At 47.6% G+C, this 14146-nt stretch overlaps 1 long non-coding RNA gene across 1 annotated transcript; it reads right to left on the reverse strand.

The window, feature by feature from the left end:
* Positions 1–3426: 3426 nt before the first annotated feature.
* LOC124086253 (uncharacterized) lies at positions 3427–7142 on the reverse strand. Its single transcript, XR_009225894.1, has 3 exons — positions 6815–7142; positions 6090–6374; positions 3427–4003 (listed from the first exon to the last, which is right to left on the reverse strand). It is a non-coding gene; the product is annotated as an uncharacterized LOC124086253 (long non-coding RNA).
* Positions 7143–14146: the final 7004 nt, after the last annotated feature.

A 14146-nucleotide genomic window follows, 5' to 3' on the forward strand; every position in this document is an offset into this window, starting at 1 on the left:
TACTCTCCTCCTCCTGGGGCACAGCAACTTATCACTGGCTCCTCTCACCACCCCTAACAGCAGCCAATGTTGTATGAAGCTCTCCCTGTAGGAGCTATTTTGCTCATAACACCTTAAGAAAATAAGAGGTGCTTTAGAAAACCCCACTGCCACATCCTGACGGTAGGCATAGTACTTGGTTCTGCAGATGGGCCTGTCCATGAGAGTGGGGAACCGGTTTCAAAAAGCCCATTTCCACCAAGCTCCCAGCACATCCAGAGAGGCAGCCCGCCCTCTTCCTTACTCCCCTCTGGCTCTAGGTGATTTTTCATACTTTCGTGTAAGTTTTTCAGAGTGTTTAGGAGTGTTAAAGAGGCATGGACACTTGACTAGACATCCCCTGGCACTGACTGGCTGTCCCGCAGTTCCCAAGTTCACCCACCGGCCTATCTATCGATTCATTCCTTCACCCATTCCATCAATTTGCAAGTGTTTTAATAATCTACTTATGTACGAGGCCCTGTTCTCAACTCGGGGTACACAGAAAACACTTAGATGAAAACCCTTCGCTGGGAAGCGTCCATTCCTCTCTGAAGAACTAGGACCCTCATGAGGATTCCACCATGTGGCTGTTGTGAAAATCACATGTGAGACCCCCTCAGCCTAGCCTCTGGCCCAGGTGGGGTTTCCAAACATGCCAGCCACTGTTACTGTCATATAAAGGCTTCCCTTACATCTGCACAGACTTGCAAATTGAACTTCTATGGAATGAAAAACTGAGTAATTAAGTTACTAACTTCCAAGGCTCGGTGAGTCGGTTGGAGCATTTATATGTTTACATTCATGATGCTGATGCTGGCTCTGCCGCTTACCAGCAGTAGAGGACTGAGCTCTCCCCTTCATCTTTCCTCTTCTCAATTACATGGGAATGAGAAATGAGATACCATTTATAAAACACAGAGTGCAGCAGTGTGTCACCAGCCATTAGGATGCTCACATAGCGAAGGTGAGCAACGGCCTTTGCAAGTCCACACTCCTGGCCCCAGCTCCCAGCCCTCCTTGTAGTCCATGTGGCTCTTGGTGGCTTTCCCCACACTGCACCAGGTTCCTCATCTTTAAAACTGAAATAATAGCTGGGCACGGGGTGTACCCCTGTGATCCCAATGACTCAGGAGGCAGAGGCAGAAGGATTGTGAGTTCAAGGCCAGCCTGGGCAACTTAGTGAGACCCTGACTCAAAATAAAAAATTAAAAGGGTTGGGCATGTAGCCCAGTGGTAGAGCATCCCTGGGGTCAATCTCTAATACCAAACCAAACCAAACAAAGTTGAAATGAGGCTTATCTTTTAGGAGGGTCAAGATATAAAAATAATGTATCTATTGGCACAGAGTAGGCAGTCCAGTGTTAATTTTCTCTCTTAACTTCCCACTGAATTCCTGTTAGAATGAATGAAATGAAATACAGAGTGGTATACTTTTTACATTTCAGTGAGAAAAGAACTCACCTAAATCTGTCTTCAGTTTTTCTCACCTTTTCTTCATAATTTCCATATCTTTCTTTATTTCAGTGGATTAAAAAAAAATTCAGCCCCACATTTAAGTCAAGGATTAACAAACGATGGCCCCAGGTCCAGCCCAGCCTACAGCCCATTTTTCTCCAATTCATGAGCTAATAAACTTTCACTTTTTAAATGACTAGAAAATATGTCAAAGGACAGTAATATTTTGTAACATGTAAAAGTTACATAAAATTCAACACAGTTCCTGTGTTGTCTGTGGCCACCTTCAGGACAAATAGCAGAGAGAGTCCCGCCCATTGATTGTGGCAGAGCACTTTGACCCACAGAGCCAAAAATATTTAATTTCCAGTCCTTTAAGAAGTTCATCATCCTGCTCTTGTTTATCCATTTAATCTTTGATTGCGTTGTTTTTTTTTTCCCCAGTTATTCCTTTAACTAACTGAAGGGCCTTTCCCCCCCAGAACTCAAAGTTTTAACAATAGAGTTGTCCTCAATATTAATGCTATAGTCCACCTAATCATTCGAGAGACATTAGATTCACTTAAACTTCTCTGTTTCTTCTATTAAGTCCGTTTCCACGTATGTGACCTCTTCTGCTTGAATTGTTGCCTGCCTTTCCAAGGGCCAGTTTCCCCTGATTGTCTGCATCCGTGTGTAATTAAGATAGTGGGGAGATGAGACTCTATAGTGTTTCCCACAGACCACAGGAGAACCCCTGGCCATCTGCTGATGGATGCACATCCGGAACACGAACACTTCCTCTTGGATGTGTTGGCAAGAGGACTGGTTGGGTCTGAGATTACCTTGTCTTCCTGCGGGGGAAGAGGCAAACTTCCCACAATGCCCAGGCACCGTAAGTCACTTGGGGCCATTTTTGTCTCCCTTTCCTTATCCCAGCTCTGGAAGGCTCCTTAGTTTATCCCTCTAGCTCCCGGGTCCTTAAGGAAAGGTATACTTATGTCAACACAGGGATTCACAAAATAAGCGTAATAAAATGTGTGCCGTTTCATGGAAGAGACTGAATAGCTGACATCAACCCTTTAAAGGAACCCATACTCCACCTCCAAATAAACACAGATGTTAAGATTCACTATGATGAGACAGAAAGTGATCTTGTGGAAAATAATTGAGAGTATCTCATTCACATGTCTCGTTCAACTGCATGTGGTGAGTGGCTTAGGGTCAAGAGCAATGTCCTACTTTAACCTGAATCACAAGAGCCCAATCAGTTACATCAAAGGAAACTAAGCCAATAGACCAAAAGTCGCTCTCAAAATATCACTATGAGTCCGTGATATACCAGAAATGGTTCCATGTCCTTCTGCACGTGTGATCTCATTTGTTCCATATAAATCCAACATGGAAGTGGTGGATATCTGACCCAGCCCTGTGGGACAACCCTGAGCTGAACCAGATAAGAAGACTCCACCCGTAGGACTTTTTACCCAACAACTTCAGGCACTTACAAATGCCTTATCTTCTCTGGCTTCAAAACCAGGGCAAATTGAACCCAGAGGAATTGGGCTTCCTGCTGGTGTCCAAGTAGCAATGGGGGAAAGCCAATCAGACCCAGCGCTTTGGTCTTGGACCTGCATGTTAATCTCCAAACGCTGCTTCTTCCCCATAATGAGAGCCACCTTCCCTTTAATTAAAATTCCCTTACAAATGTAGACATTCCACATTTACTAATAATTACTCAGAGAAGATTTTTTAGCAATCAGCACCACATAAATATCCGTACCTCCTCCAAGACCATAGCAGTTGCAGTGTGCTTTCTGCCTCAAATTTATTATTCATATACTGCTGCAGATAGACAGAGCTCTTTGTGGCAATTAACATGGGCCTTCCAGTCTCCTCCTGCGGAACGCGGCTGGAGACCAGCATTACTGCTTCGATCACAATTACTATTAATTGGAGAGCTCTCCCTCTATAAAATATGTACTACCCGAAAGTGCGATGAGCTGCCCAAGGAATATGAACTGCATGTCGAGAGATGTATTGTCAGGGCTCCGGATTTAACAAGTCATTTACCCTGCAATTACTGGGGGGAATCCTCTTGATGGGGCTGAGGACATGCTCCAAACAGCGGGGGCTGAGGCTCCAGGCTCATGTGACTTTCCCATGATAAAATGAACCACAGGCTGACAGCAAATGGCCCCATATGTCTCGCTGGTGTTTTTATTTTTAATACAGTTGGAGAACTAGCAGGGATTCCTGGTTACATGAGCTCCCTTGGTCTAGTTCAGAAGACTCAAACATCCTACCAATTCATCATTTATTTATTTTTGTAAGTCATGGAAACTGCTACATGCCAGACCTTGACCTTGAATCCAGACCCTGGGATACCAAGGTGAACGTGGCCAAGCCCAGCCCTGCAGGAGCTGAAGTCCCACGGGGATGATGCTGGGTCACAGAGTGAAGGAGACGTTCCTGTGAAGATGGGCAGCCACAGAAGACACGGGAAGGAGGAGCCGCCATCTGTCTGCAGAGCTTGAACCTTGAGCTCCTACAGGGAAGGTAGGAATTGTTCAAGGGAAAAGTATCAGTGAGGAGAATCCAGGTGAGGAGGTGGCATGTTCAAAGGTGTGTTGGCAGGGGATCAGAGCAGGTTGGAATCACCAGAGAGTTCACTTTGGGTGGTGGAGTCGCCTTGTGTGTGGAGACTGTAGTTCACGGGGTTGTTTCATCATACAGCCACCGCCCAGAGGAGTTCCCTCTCTAATCCAGGTTGACTTTAGGACCTGGTTTCCATGGCTCCATGCATCTATTCTATCAGAATGTTCAGAGCATTTCTGTGTGAAAGATCTCTGCGGTCTCCTCCATGACCAATACCAGGTCAAGCGAGAAATCTGAAACATCAAGACAGGGGTGGCTTGGCTCACTCCAGAGGCAGCAGTGCAGCTTCGGTGCTCCTGACCAGACACTTAAGCCACCCTAACTGAGAGGGATGAGTGGGACGATAGGGACAGTCCTCTCCTGGGGAGATTCTGAGGTTCCCGATCTAACTTCACTTCTTTTTAGTGATGGGGTGTATTTGGGCAAGAGAAGTCACCTCTCGGAGACCAGGTTTCTGTATGTGAAAGGTGAGCAAATGTTCCTTACCTCATCATCATTTACTGAAGCCATGGGAGGTCATGGGGATCCTAGAGGCCTGTCCACTGATAGCACACCTGAGATGGCAGGAATTCTAATCTGTGACTTGTGTCAAAGTTTCCCCAGCCGCACTGCCATTGGAATCACTCCAAGGTCATCAAAATTACATGTGCCTGGGCCCCACCCCAGAAATGGTGATTTCTTAGTTCTGGGTTCAGTGAACAGGTCACAGATAGGATTGGAAAAAATGAAGCCAGATTTAAAGTTAGGTAGTCAGTGTAGTTAGATAAATCGGGTCTAATGCCGAGTGAAATCTAAAATGGAGGCCATGCTGACAATGATTCTGGGAAACGCAGGACAACTCATGGAATGTTAATGAAGTCCCGAAAAGGCCCTAGGCCAAAGTCCACCTCAAAGAAATGTTAATGAACAGCCCCCAGCAAAAAGGTGCTGACTCAGAAGTCCTTCCTGACCAGATTACTTCTTTGGCCCACCTGTGTCCCACCCCTCGGGCCTTCCCACCTACATTCCATCACTGAAAGAACTATAAAAAGGGGAGACAACATCCCTTCCACGGATTCCACCTCTTGGGTCCCCTTCTTCCTCCGGGAGAAGTCTTTTCTGCTGTCCTTTAATAAACTTCTAATTTCTACTCTGACCTTGCCTCAGCATGCTTCTTTGGTGTTATTCTTCAACATTGGGGAAGCAAGAACTCGTCACCGGTCAACAGCGGTAACAAAAACAGCTTTAGAAGAACATTTAAAATACAGATTTAAACATTTTAAACAACCCACATTTTTTTTTCTTAAATTGTATTTCTTTTAAAGGCATTTCTAAAACATCTTCCTTTTTTTGTTGTATGATATGCAAAGGCATTATTTAGGTACATCTCCAAGTTCCTAAGGGTATAGTGAAGCCAACCTGCTCTATCTCAAGAATAAAACCAGGAAACTCTAAATACAGACAATGCTGAGGCCCTCCATCCACCGTAAACGAGATGTCTAATTATGAACGAAGGGTTTGAGTTTGTCCAGATCCATTGGTGCTCAGGCATTGGTATGGTCTGAATTCCTGTGTTCCCCTTCCCCGAAATGTTGAAACCTAATCATTAATGAGATGTTATCAGGAGGTGATCACTTTGCGAGGTGATTACTGCTTGAGGGTGGGGCCCTGGAGAATGAGATCAGTGCCCCTGTGAAAGGGTCCTATTTGGTGTGCACAGTCCCTGCACTCAGGGCCAATGCCTGCATCCCCCTGCCTCCCCCCACCCAGCCAGCTGAGGACCCCATCCCCCTCCAACTCTGCTATCAACACTTTCAGAGGAGTAGAGAAAAATACAAGAAGGAATCCAAGCAACAGTAGAAGCAAAAAACACTTAAGTATCCCTTTGTTATACCTTCTGGCTATTTTACCTCCAGAGTTTCTAGAATGGAGAAGCATTGTTTCAGAATTTCAAAGATCAATAGCTAGCTTTCCCTTTGCCATAGTCTTTTCCATACCTGCTGTTCATCTCTTGTTTCTGGCCCTCTCCTCTCTTAATTGATTCTTCATAATGGTGTTCGTTTCATATCGTCCTGTGGTCTGCCAAAGTTTATGAGTGGAAACTTTTATTGGATATTTTTGCATCACATTTGGGTTCTCTGCTCCGCTTTCCTCACTCCCTGAGTGGCCTCAGGCACATCGCCAGACCCTCAGTTCAGTGTCTTCTTGGGTAGAACAATAAGGCTTTTCATGGCTCCAGACCCACGGCAAACATTTAAAAACTTCTTTTGGAGTGCTTGATGCTATAAAAGAAGTTGTGCACTTTTAATTCAGATAGAGACTTTTGTAAAACCCAAAGCTTTTACACAGATTCAGACAAGATGTCTCAGGTAGGTACAAGGGGTAAAGCCAAAGCTACCTAGTATAGATTTTCTTCCTGCCTCATCAAGAGAGCACTGCTGGTCATCTTTAACGTCAAAGCCCAAATGAAGTAAAATAATATGAAATGAAGTCAAACAGAAATGAAGCAAAGCACAACAAAAACCCAGAAGCAAAAGTTTACTTTCTGATAATAAGAAAAAGAAAAAGGAAAGCAGCCAAGATTTCTGTGCCCTAAATCCTAAATAGAGGACTAGAGACCAGGATAGAGGTGGTGGGAGGGCTTGCTTCTCTCTTTGAGCTGTCAACTGTTCATCTTTAGAAGACAAACAGCTGCTCTTCCACCCTGTCAGAGCTTTCTCACCTTTAATAGGATTGAACAAGCCACTCTGCGGTCCCACCTCCGACCTGCAGGAATCTTGTCTCAGGGGACACCGCCCATGGCCTGGTAACACAAAATGCCTCTTGGCACTATCCTCAGGATGCATCTGAGTTGCCCCTGACAGTATAATTTGCATACATCACCAGGTTTCTCCATCCACACCCATCCACGCCACAGGGCCCTAGAGTCTGCAGTGGGCTTGCTGCAGCCTGGGTCCTCCTGGCTTGAAGCAGACTTTGTAAATAGAGCCTGCTCCTTGGGAGCTAATTGTGCCAAGCGCCTGAGATTAAAAATGACAGGGTACATTTAAATGCAAATTTACCATTGAAAAGCAAGTCCTCACTAGTGGAAGCTCACCTCCCATAGTCTGCAAGTTCTCTGCAGCACTGCTTGGGGGTAAGGACAGAGTCCCCACCCAACCAAATGCAGATAAGGCAAGGTGCTCTTGTACAAGTGGACAAAGAGGCCAAGGAAGCTGGGGCAGGGTCTCTGGCCACCTGGAGGAATCATCCACCATATTAATCTGAGCCCTGTTCAGACCCAGATGCTGTTCCTGATGCATGAGGGCACAGGGACACACACATATCCGAAATGTGTCAAGCAACGTCAGATACGCCCCAGCACACCCTGACCCATGTGCACACCAGCACGTGACACCGTCCCACCAGGTCCCTCTGCATACACATGCCTGTAAACATAAGCGTGCTCTGGAGTGTGGCTGCTGCGTGGGCTCAGGGTGGACTCTCCTAAGCTGTGACAGTGGGCAAGTTGTCTACCCTCTGTTCTCAGGCTAAACAAGAAAAAAAAGGGAAAGTACTTGGTCCTGCAAGGCACTCACTCAAGAGCCTTATTATTGTCATCGTGGTCTTTCACCATCTACTTCCACCTGCCAGGCGAGGAGAAAGCAAGTCTCTGAGCCCTTTGTCCCTCTGCCCCTTCCTACCCAGAAAGCTCCTCCTTGTGCAGATGGTGGCCCATGGGAACTGCAAATGGCCCAGACAGGAGGAGCCATGCTTCTATCCACACACACCCACACAACAACACACCACAACTGCACAACCACACTACAAAGGAAAAAAAGTCTGAGCCTTGCCCCTGCTAGTTATCAATTCCACAGCTTTGCACAAGCACCTAGGGTTTAGGGACAACCCCCTACTGCCCAAGCACTATGAGGCCACCTTCATGGCTGAACATGAAAAAGTCAGAACTGAGAAGACCTAGCCTCAAATGGGGTACACTCAAGTAAAGGGGGGGCAGATTTGCCAACAGCCTACAATATGGTGGGAGGGGGTTTCTGCAGTTAAACTCACGGAGTTATTGAAGTTATTGGAGGGCAGGTGGAGGAGGGCATGCGCCTGAGGAGGGCTGTAGAGGGAGTGAGATTCTAGCAGGATTCCACAGATTGGTCTTCAAGGGTGAGGCCTGGGAGGTGTCCCTGGCCCAGGGAACAGCACGTGCAGGGTCCTCCCTGGGCATGGCTGCAGCTCAACCTGAAACCCAGAGGGCCGGCCAGGGAAACTCTTCTTTCACTGCTCATGCTTGAGTTTATCAAGCACCAGGTGTAGGACGCTGGAAGGGAAAATGACCTTGAGGATGGCACAGGGTGCCTTTACCTCCAAATGCAAGAGGCATCCCCGGATGTCCCCCTTCCGTGGCCCTTCTGCATATTCGCATCCACATGCCTTGACCCAGCTGTGAACAGAGCATGTGAATTGCAGAGAACCCCTCGGAGAACATCACGGAGCCCAGAGGGCGGCCAGGAGAGTGCCAAGAATCAGGTCATTTGCAAACGGCCAATTGCTACAGTGGAGAAGGGGCCTCATTTTCTCACTGCCTTTTATTATGGTCACTATTATTAAAAACACTTGAAAGTGCATGAGCACCTTCTCGGCGTCAGCAATAATCCAGTTCTTCTCTCCTGAATGCCAGCTGTTGGCGTCACCAGGAGGGACAGTCTGCTTCCAGGGCAGCTGGAGGGCTGCTCCATCATGGAGCAGGGGGACAGGCCTCCTCCTACAATCGTTGCCTTCACAATTGTGAATTCAAATAACCCAGTTACATAACACGGTGCTTGTGACAGCCCATTGTTCCGCCAGCCCTCACAGCAGCTTGTGTTCCTTCCACTGTGCGCCAGACTGTGAGTGTCCCCTGTACAGGGACGGTGCACCACCCTGCATTCTTTCTTTTCCCCGCAAGTGAAATAGATTTTTGCATTCACCAGGTATTTTCAAATATTCCATTTTCCTCCTCCGCAGTGCGCCACGATGTTTTCCGACTTGGTAAAATTAAGACGAGGGATGGGGTTGGGGGTATAGAACTCAGGACTTGCACATTGGCTCTGCAAATGAGAGGGGGTGCACTAGAGCCCCGGAGTTGGTAGTCAAATTGCAAGAGAGACTCAGTCATCATCTGGGTGTGGATGGAACCTCTCCTTCCCTCCCCATATGATGAATTTTATGACATCAGGTTGCATTCAACTCTAATTAAAAAATCCAGTGGCCATTGTGTGCCAAACTGCTGTTTTACCTTACACATCTTTTCTTCTTCTTCTTCTTCTTTTTTAAGTGACAAAACTTTTTTCTCAGAAGAAGCACAATAGAATTTTTTTAAAAAAGTAAACCATAAACATGTTGTCCAAGTGTCTTTTAAAGATTTTTTTTTTTTAAAAAAGGAGTAACACTCAATTAAAACAAGAGAGGTTTATAGATTCCACCCCCAGCTCCTTGGCAAGGTTTGAAATAAACAGCTGTGCAGGAGGCTGTGGTCGAGTCTGGCTGTGTCTACCTGGGGCTGCTGGCTAAACAGTTCTGATTGAACCCACAGTCCTCTTGTTCCGGGACCCTCTGAGGGGGATTCATTTCTAGACTCAGTAGTTTGGAAGACTGACTATTGGGAAGTGGTTCCAACATCTGCAGGGGCATTTTCGGAATGAGCCACTCAGCCATCCTGGCCTCTGAGCAGGGTCTGCAGCTGGTTGACCAAATATCTCCTTTCAGGTTTGATCCTGCATCCCAGGGTCCCGACCACGTGGGAACCATCCATCAGGGTTCCAGATTAGGAATACATGCTGATCTGACCCAGTTCAAAATGTGGTCTGAGTTTCAAAACCTGAGCTCTGTGCCCATGGTCTTGTCTCTTCTTGCTGGAGTTGACTGTTCACTGAACCACTTCAGTAAAGATCACACGTGCAGATAGCACCGACGGATCCCTCTGTGCTGGGCAACCAAGCAAATACTTTACGAGTATTATATCATCTAATCTTCCCAATGACCCTGTTATTATCCCAATTTTATGGATGTAGACACTGAGGCCCAGGGAGACTGATAAAAAATAATAATAATAACTAGAACCATGCAAGTCCTATGGGAGGAAATTGGACTTTGGATCTGGGGATCCTGGTTCCAGAAGCTGGAATGGGAAGCAGAAACCGCTGCACCTTGTCTGTTCTTTCTCTCAGGAAACATTTCGATCACCCTTTGTATCTACTTGTTGGAGAGAAGAGCAAAATGATGTCCTTAGATTTCACAAAACAGATACGGCATGACACTTGAACTGCGGGTATCCATAAGGTATCCCTGAATGGAGACTGCATGCATCTTCTGTCACCATGAGACAAGTCTCCACGAACTGGGTGGCTGTAAATGACACACAGATATTGTCCCACAGCTTCCAGGTGGGCTGGCCAGGCTCTCTACTTAGGGCCTTGCAAGACCAAGGTCGAGGTGCTGCCAGCTGGGCCCCTCCTGGTGAGGAACCTGGTTCTAAACTCCAGGGGGTGTTCACTGGAAATAGCTCCCTGCTGCCTGAGGACAGAGGGTCGCTCCCTCCTGATTGTCAGCTGGGGCCACTCAGTCCTCATCCCATGGCCTTCTCCATCTTCAAAGCTAGAAATGGCACGTGGAGTCTCTGTCCTCTGTCTCTCTGACTGCCCTCTGCCACCACCAGGACTCACCTGATTGGATCTGACCCACCTGGGTCACCTCCACCCTGACTTGGGACTTCAATGACCTCTGAGTGCTGGGAGCCATTAGCCAAGTAGGTATGACAATTTCCTTGCCAGCGTACCCCATGTTGCTGACATGTTGCAGTGACATTGAATGTAAGTGACCTTGCTCAAGGACCAAGGCAGATTAGGGTGTTCCCGGTTTTAAGATAATCTTGTTTAGGGCGTTCCCAGTTTAGGTTCCAGGTTTAAGGTTTAAGATTATTCCTGCTGGGAATAGGGCGTATCCTGCTGCCTGAGTTCCCCTTGAGTTCTCACGGGATTCAGACAGTATATTTTGGAGAGAGAAGCCCAGTAGAGGTGGATTTGGGCAGAGAACGTGAATTTGGGAAGAGAACGTGGATTTCCCCAGAACGTGATTGTAGACGGCATCTGAGAAATTGATTCACAGCAGTACCTGCATTAAGGTTGTATCAAATATCCAGGGGATGGGAATCTTGAGGGGCCACCACAGGGGTTCTCTCTACCACAGAGATAGCAGGCTGGGGCCTGGGCACCTGGGCTGGGAGTGGATGCTCCCAGGCCTTCCCCCTGCCACTCATCAACAGCTGGATTCTTGTCTACTGGGCCTCTATTTCCCTATTTGTAAAAATAGGAGGAAAATGACTCAAATTCTCATAAGGATTTTGAGAGAATTAAATGGAGATGATGCTTGTAAAGGGTTTTACACGGTGCCTGGCATATAATAGCTGTTCAACAAACGTTGCTTCCTATCATTACTGATATTATCTATGATTAATTATGTGATTATATATATCGAGGGAACATCATTCATACTAATAAAAGTGTAAAAAGTAAATGGCTTTAAAGGGGGTGATTCTTGAGACAATTATAACCAGAAGAGAGGAGCTAGAAGGCTCCTAACACAGAGAAATGATAAGGAGATGGAACTCGTTTATCAGTACACATTGTACACACGTGCTGAATCACCACACTGCGCCCCATAAACGCGGACAGTTACAACAGTAACAATTAACTTTTAAAAGAGCCTCTCTGGGCATTTTCATTCAGTCCCAACTGGGCCCAGCTTCATTCCAGCTGCCACCCCTCCAGGGGGCAGTGTGTCCCACACAGGAAGTCCTCAGGGCAGCTGTGCATAGGAAAAAATCACACTGGGGGTCAAGACCCTCCTAAGTATTTTACATACTGTGACTCTTCACCAACCACCTCGGGAAGTGCGTACTAGTAGTATCAGCCCCCTTTACAGATAGGGCAACTGAGGCTGGTGAGACCTCACAGCTGGCCAGAGGAAAAACCGCTGAGTGTTCCGTGCTTCTGGCTTCAAGCACTTCCCTCCCCCTCCCCTCCCCTGCTGGTTCATGGAGGGGCTTGCGGCTCCTGAACCTGCCCAGATGGCTCATCTCCTGCACACAGCGGGTCCACCGCCTGGGCTGCCCGGGCTGCCAGCTCCCTTTTTCCACTTCCTTCTCCCTGTGTCTCCCGCTTACACTTCATGCATCTTTTTAGTGTGCCTACAAATGGCCTGGGGACCACCTAAAAAGAACACCCTACTCCCAGCCGTCTGGGGTTGGGCCCAGCACTCTACATTCTAACAAGGCCCCTGGAGGCTGATGTGTGCATCACATTTTGAGTATCAAGTCTCCAGTGAGCCGTGAGCTCCCCGAGACCCGGCTGATCATGGCTGGCATTTCTGCTGCCTCAGTGTCCTCTTCCACGAAGTGGGTTTATCATATCTTGCCCATGGTTGAAATCAACACTTGAAAACTATGTTAAGAAAATAAGATCCTTTCTTCTCCTATATCCTAATTCCCTCCCTGCATTTATAAACACACATGCACACACATGCACACACACACACGTGCACATACACAGAGAGCTCAAACCCCCTTGCGTTTGTCTCCCTCATATTACCTCCAGGGCCTAAGATCTCACAAAACCTCCGTGCCTATTTCTCCCTGCCATTTTTCATTTAAAACATTCACTTTGTAAAAGTCGATCCTCAACCTATTTGGCAGCTTCGGCCTCTTAGGACGGTCATCTCAGAGGCTAAACGGGAGGCAGGAGGCCCTGCTCTGTCTTGGGGAGGCTTCTTGGTCACTGGGCCCTCTTCGTTCGGCCTCTGGTCTCGGGGCCAACCTGCCCTCTGTGTCTCTGTTTTCTTCTGATCCTATTCTTATTCCCCTTTGATCACGATTTGTCACTTCTCGGTTTTATTTCTGATGATACAGAGCAAAGACGGCGTCTCATCTTGTCTCATTAGCAGGGAGTTTAGAAAGTGCCCCGTGGACTGTCGGCCTCTGAGTCATGTTGAGTTTTGAAGTTGCTGATATGGATTAAAATAGTGACAAGATAAGGTCGAATAATGAAGCCGAGCGTCCCACCAGCTGGGTATGGAGTGCGATGGATTCTGTTCAGTAATTAAGCGGCGTGACTCCGATCCCACGCCACACCCCCTTCTGTACTTTCTGACAGACCTGTCAGACCTAGGAGCAAATCCACTGGAGGAAGCCCCTTGGTAAGCTCTCCGCCTCCCCGCTGGAGTCAGACTGGGTGGGGTCTGTGGAGTCTGGAGGATCAGAGCTTCTCTAAACTCTCCGTCTTTCTAGAACCTTCCATGGCTCTTGTTGTTGCCTCTGATACCCAGACGGGCTGGAACAGGCTGTGGCTGCTGCCTGTTCGCTGCACATTCCACCCTGGTTGTTGTTCTTCCTGTTGCTGGAATCAGATCTCTATCCTGTTCCCCAGAACTAGGGAGAAGTCACCACTGCGGCCATCATCACAGGGAGGGGACAGGACGAGAGCCCACGATGACCTCACCTCCCACCCTGAGTCCTGAGGAAGCTGCCGCCTGCTCAGCCCTCAAATCTGACCTGCCAAGGAAAGCTTTGCCCTTGTGCCCCATGGGCCCCAAGAGTTAGCCCCCCCCCGAAATAAAATGACTCTGTAACAGTTTCCTTCTCCAGTCCTGGGGGGTGAGGCTTCTCTTTGGTCACTTTGCCGTGTAAACAGAACCCCAGGTCAATACATTTTACATCCAAGACCCAGAGTAGTAGTCTAGGACTTCGCCACAGAGAGCACTAGAAATGTGCATTTCCTGGCCCCACCCCAGGCCTACTGAGTCGCATTTCCATGAGATCCCAGGTGAATGTCTATGCACTTAGGGCCTCAGAATCACTAAGCTGGAGACCATCAAGCCTTACCAGGTCTAAACAACAGAACAACTCTTTCATAAGCAAAATCTCAGGCAGACTTCCAGCACATAAGAACAGATGATCCGGCTGGAGTGAGATGAGCAGTTACAACCCAGGACCCCTCTGAGTTACTCTGGGAAATCCTAGGGGCTTGATTGG

This window comes from Marmota monax, unplaced genomic scaffold, assembly GCF_021218885.2.
Source record: "Marmota monax isolate L192 unplaced genomic scaffold, Marmota_monax_Labrador192_F-V1.1 WCK01_AAM20220418_F8-fsc00024, whole genome shotgun sequence".
Classification (NCBI taxonomy): Eukaryota; Metazoa; Chordata; class Mammalia; order Rodentia; family Sciuridae; genus Marmota; species Marmota monax.